This window comes from Rhinatrema bivittatum, chromosome 13 (genome assembly GCF_901001135.1).
Source record: "Rhinatrema bivittatum chromosome 13, aRhiBiv1.1, whole genome shotgun sequence".
NCBI classification, from domain to species: domain Eukaryota; kingdom Metazoa; phylum Chordata; class Amphibia; order Gymnophiona; family Rhinatrematidae; genus Rhinatrema; species Rhinatrema bivittatum.
The window spans coordinates 33,135,208-33,141,207 of NC_042627.1; positions in this window are offsets into that span (position 1 = coordinate 33,135,208).

Consider the following 6,000-nt stretch of genomic DNA (forward strand, 5'->3'; position numbering starts at 1 on the left):
ATAGTACTAACTGCACTGTTATATTATTTTAGCTAGAAGCTGGGGACGAAGTGACGATTCTTCTTTGCTCTATGAAACTTTTCAAATGTTCGGGCATAAAGAAAACAAAAGTATCCTGTTGTTTTTCAATTAAGCATTTGCAGGTAAACCGCAACACAAATGAAAAGCCAAAAGAAATAATATCTTGTCGAAAAGCTAAAAACCCTTGTCTCCATAATTGCGTAGCTAAAGCAAGATCTGGGAAAATCTTAACCAGTTTATCATGAAAAGAGATGGGATACTTAGAGAAATATTTTTTCATGACCTTATTTAGGTCTAGGAAATTTACAAAGGAAACTAATAGAGTGCCCCAGTCTATTACTTGATTATCAGTATTTTCTAAAAAATGTGTAAGATTCCCCTGAAAAGGTAACTCAGTTATATTTAGATTAGAATTTCACTTAGGCAGAAAATAACAGAAACTTATTACAGGCAAATCTGTTTCAGAAAAACCCAGTATTTCCTTAAGAAATTTTTGAAGAGTTTCCATCGGTACATCCCCAGCAACTCTAGGGAAGTTAAGAAAACATAGGTTTAAACGTTTAGAATTATTCTCAAAAGTCTCAATACGCCTTAATAATAATTCTCTATCTTTCACCACTGCCGCATGAAATTCCAAGTTCCTTTTTTCCATTTCTTCTAGGGTTTTAATTCTCTCCTCCGAATTTTTAATAGATTTCTGTATTACCAGAATATCCTGTTGGTTTCTCCCACTAACAGAATCCATTTTTTCTCCAGGCCCTTTACATTAGTAGCCATTACCCCCATTAAGTCCCACAAGAGTTCTAGCGTAACTTGTCGGTGGTGAGCAGGGAGCTCACCACCGACAGCCTGGTCTACTCCTCCGGTCATGGTATCCAAGAGAGCTGGGTCTCTTGCTCCTCCACCTGTCCCTGGTCGGCTGTCTCTGCTGCAAGCTCTTCCGTGCCATCTGCTTGAGTCGGCATCCCTGAACCGGATGTGGTAACCTCCACTGTGGTGTTTCCCGTGCGCTCCTTGTTCGCTCTCTGCGCCGGTGGCAATCCAAGATTTAGACTCAGTGAAGCCTCCTCTGTGGATCCAGGCCGTCCTCCCAAATGGTCTGAATCACCAGCTTCCTTGGTTCCCGGTAGTTTCAGTGCAGGTGAGAACATGTAACGTACTATCTCTTGCTGTATAGGTGAAGGCAGGGATAGTGAGGGAAAAACCCTGACCTTTCCCTTGTGCTTTGGCGGCATTTCGCACAGAGAATAATTCAAAATTCAAAACATGCTAAGAGAGCTCCGTCCACGACCTGCATCTATGCCGCCATCTTGCCTCTCATTCCCATGTATTTTTACATCTAACTTTAAAAATATGTGTATGGAGATTTTGCTTGCCTAATTTACATGCATTTATCCCCTGTAAATTGGGTTTTAAGCATGTAAGTCAGGAGATTTTATATTATACACATGGCAATAAAATTACCAGTGTTACCAATTAGTCTACCAGTTCACACAGGTCATCAAGACCCTCCAGGTTGGAAGAATGACGTTAGTGTTGATTTCCAGTGTTAGCACCTAACTTCAGCAAACCCAGGCACCAAAACTTTGAAAATAAAATTTAGGTCCTCAGCTTTTTTGGAATATTGGCCTCTCTGCGACTTACCATTCCGGACCTTTCATATAGAAGTTGTTACGTGAGGGTGTTTTAGTGTGCCCTTGGGCCTCAGCCCGACCCCAGATGGATCCAGGGCAGAACCAAGGGTTGATGGCGTGTTCCAGCATGACGGTAAGACCGTCTGCCAGGCCTGCAAGCTCCCAAGGCCAACAACATGATGTTGGAATGTGAATGGTCCTCCGACCATTCTGAGCCCTTTCAGACCTGCTGCTTGGATTGGCATGGAGCAGCAGGCCTGGCCTGAGGATGAGGGCAGACGGGCCTTGACATGAAGACATGCAACGGCATCACAGATGAGGGTTGATGAAGACATGACACCAGGATTGATGAAGACATGACACCAGGGCTGATGCGAAGACATCACGGATCAGGGTCGATGCGACGGCATCCCGGACCAGGGTCAATGCGACGACATCAGAGACATGACGAGGAACTTGACGAAGTCCAGGCAAGATGAGAAGCTGGGCAGGAGGACATTGGCACTGTCTCTCAGGGCGCCCTACTCAGCCCACCTTCACGGGCGGACCCAATGGGCTGGTCGCGGACCACCCTGTCCTACTGCGCGCCCTACACAGCCCGAGGAGGCTGGTCACGGACCACTTGGAGAGTGGGATGAGCGCAGGGAAGAATCCAGTCGAGGTGGGACTCCAACGGCGGAGCCAGATGTCGTCCGAAGCACCACAAGGCTGGCAGGACATGACGGCTCAGGAGTACAGGAACGAATTCCACCTGCAGGCCAATCCACGCTCGGGAAAGACGTCGTCCGAGGGAGCAAGGCCTGACAGGACCAGAAGGCTCAGGAGTGCTGAAGCGAACCCCAAGAAGGGCAGGACACCAGGAGGCGAAACACCAGGAGACGAAACACCTGGACGAGGACCTCAGGCATTAAGACATGACATGACGAGAAGGCGAAACGATGAGGAGCTCCACGAAGAAGACCTGACGGAGCTCTGGCAGGCAGGAGCCTCCAGAGTGAAGTAACTCCAATGCAAGGTGAAGACATAATGTGAAGACTGCCCTTTTATAGGGCTAGCACAGGAAATCAGTCCATAGGTGGGGCCAGCACACTTCCTGTGTCTGGCCCTTTAAATTCAGAAGAGAGGCGCGGCCATGCACCTAGTTAGAAGGAAGCAGGGCTGTGCAGGACCGTGGGCAGCGGCCTGCACAGACGTTCAGACGCAGACGCAGGGCTGGGCCTGTGAAGCAGGCCCCGATGACGGCAACGGCTCCAGCCACTGCAGGAGGCCCCGGGGGCAGCTCCAGCCGCTAATCCAGGCCGGGGCTTGCAGCCTCCGGCCGCGAAGATGTTGTGGACGTCAGGGGTGGCTCCGGCCATGAAGAGGGACATGAAGCGCAGCTTCCGGGCCGCAAAAGGAAATAGAGTCCGCGGCTCGGTCGCGGTGAAGAGCAGGCACAAGGGGCGGCTTCCGGGCCTCAGAAGCAGGAAAGTCCGCGGCTCCGGCCGCACCAGAAGGCCCAATAGCGGCGTCTAGCCACACTGGGAAGCGGGAGCAGCAGAGAGGAGAGCAGTGCCTGCTTGCGGGGGGACCCGCGGGCAGGGTCCATGACAGAAGTCACACAGTTAAGGCATCTGAAAATTCTCCAGTTGTGCATGCTTTCTCTCAAGACATTGGACATAAATATACAAATAGAGCTAGCGAGCTCCGCTCACATGAAAGCTTCTTCTAAAGGCTACTCCCACACAGGAGATAAAAGACCAAATGAACCCAAGTTTTCAAGTCTGACTCTCACAGGAGATTCAGCTGGCACATGTTCCCAATGTCGCCCCCAGCTAGGGTGATGACAATATGCCATCTTCACAATAAGGATTAACACTGCAGGCTAATTGTTACTCCATAAATCTCCTTCTAGCATTCATTCTTTAAGAGTACTGCAAGGCATTTCTCAAAAGAGAGCAAAAAGGGGGAAGGTTAGGGAAAGAGAGGGAAAAGTTGAGAAGGATTTGCAAGGCCACAGCTAAGCACAGGCAACCTAGGCGCGTGCCAAAGGTGCAAACCTCTGAAGGCACCCAAAAACTGGGAATCTCCTGCTGCTTCTCTTATTTCTGGGGAGCAAACCTCAACCCCGGCCCTCTGCCTATGGACACCATAAACTTAAATCTGGCTCCTGATTGTGTAGGAGAAATGCTGACATTGTGGCTGCTGGGAGAAGAAGCTGCAGAAAGGAGCAAGAAACAGGAGGACAAGCAGAGCTGAGGAAGATAGGAGAAGTTACAGAGGGGAAGGGAAAGGGAACCAGAGGAATCAGGCAGATTTAAGTGGGCCGCTTTTCCAAAATTTACCTCAGCCCTGCCAAGTTAACTTCCAGGAGGGATATTTTTTTGCCCAGTCCTGAGTTTTGAATGTACATCAGGGTAATTTGCTTTTCAAAATCAGCATTGTACATCCCAGAATACACCAGGATGGAGTTCTTGGAAATCCAGGACGGACATAAAATCTCCCTCCTAGAGCTGGGTAATTTGGCCACTGTATTAGCTAAATCTATTTTAGGTTTTCATTGTGGCCCTGTCTACAATTGATTTATACTCAAGTAACTAGCTATGTACTCCTCCTTTATTGTGCGCCTATGCAAAGAACAAAGCTCTGTTGCATTATTTTCTAGTGAGAACCAGCCAAGCTTCCTTATAAGAATTAATGGATAAATTGCAGTTGTTTTGTCCATCTTCCAAGAAGACTGAATTTTGCATACCTCACTTCCAACTATTTTCCAACAGGTCTACACAGCCAGCCACAGAATATATTTTGTTTCATTGATTATCTTAAAGTTTAACTTATCTTTGACAATGATCAGCCCCTTGTGCTTTTCTTTCTTTCTTTTTTTTACTTTCAAGCAGGCCGATGGAGCGCAGTGCTAGCCAGCAATTGGACGCGCGTTTTCGACGTGCTAGCTTTACGCCTTATTCAGTAAGGGGTAATAGCGCGTCCAAAATGCGCATTCAAACCCCCCCCCCCCCCCCCCGAACCTAATAGTGCCCGCAACATGCAAATGCATGTTGTTGGCCCTATTAGGTATTCCCACATGATTCAGTAAGTAAAATGTGCAGTCAAGCAGCACATTTTACTTTCAGAAATTAGCGCCTACCCAAAGGTAGGCGCTAATTTCTCCGGGCACCGGGAAAGTGCACAGAAAAGCAGTAAAAACTGCTTTTCTGTGCACCCTCCAACTCAATATCATGGCAATATTAAGTTGGAGGTCCCAAAAATTTTAAAAAGTAAAAAAAAAAAAAAAATTGAAATAGGCCTGCGGCTCGCGGGTTGAAAACCGGATGCTCAATTTTGCCTGCGTCCAGTTTCCGAACCCATGGCTATCAGCGGGCTCGAGAACCGACGCCGGCAAAATTGAGCGTTGGTTGTCAAATCCACTGACAGCCACCGCTCCTGTCCGAAAAAAGGCGCTAGGGATGCGCTAGTGTCCCTAGCGCCTCTTTTTACAGTTGGGCCTAATTTAAATAAATCTATCTACTGTATCGCGCGCACAGGAGAGTGGCCTGTGTGCGTGCCGGGAGAGCGGGCGCTTGCCCGCTCTCCTGCATTTTTTACTGTATCGGCCCGAAGGTGTTTCTGAGTACTCTGGGTTAATTATTTCCTTTTGTGACTGGTTAACCTGAAGACTGATGACTCTATAATAGCACTTGTCAAGTTGCAACTACTTTAAAAGCCTGCAGGCAAAACCTAAGAGATATGTATACATCCTTTAGACAAACCAGGATAGGTTATTCACTATTGTTTTATGCTTTAGATAGGATCCTTAATAAAAAGTTATATTTACTTTCAGGTTTTGGAGAATAAAAAATATGTGCTAGATGCTACTGAATCACTTGTAGGATTTTGGGCCTCCTTTTTAAATTCCTGCCTCACAGCATCATAGGATTTGTAGTCTGTCCTGCTTTGTTTTACATATGTACTACTACATAATCCATCAGGGCCTCGCTTCTGCTCTGAAAGAATACCTGAAATGTAGGGGTTTTGCATTTTGGGGTCCTCCCCTTGCTTTTTGTCAGCCAAGGCTCAGTGATATCAATTTCTCCCTGAGCCTGTGCACGAGGCATTTTCCTTCTTTCAAAGAGTTGACCAGAGGGCTCTTTCTGCTTACCTGCTGGATTATGCCCAAGGAGAGTGAACGTTTTTGGAGCAAGGAGTTTGGAAGAGTGATTTTGGAAGTTGTTGCCTTTTTGACATTTTGGGCCAGTTACTTGAGAGAAGGGCAAACCCCTGGTATCTTGAAAGGATGGGTTCCTGTTTGGGGGTTTTTTTCTCCTTGGCTCTCAGTTTACAACTACGAGTGAGAATTGTGGTGATTTTT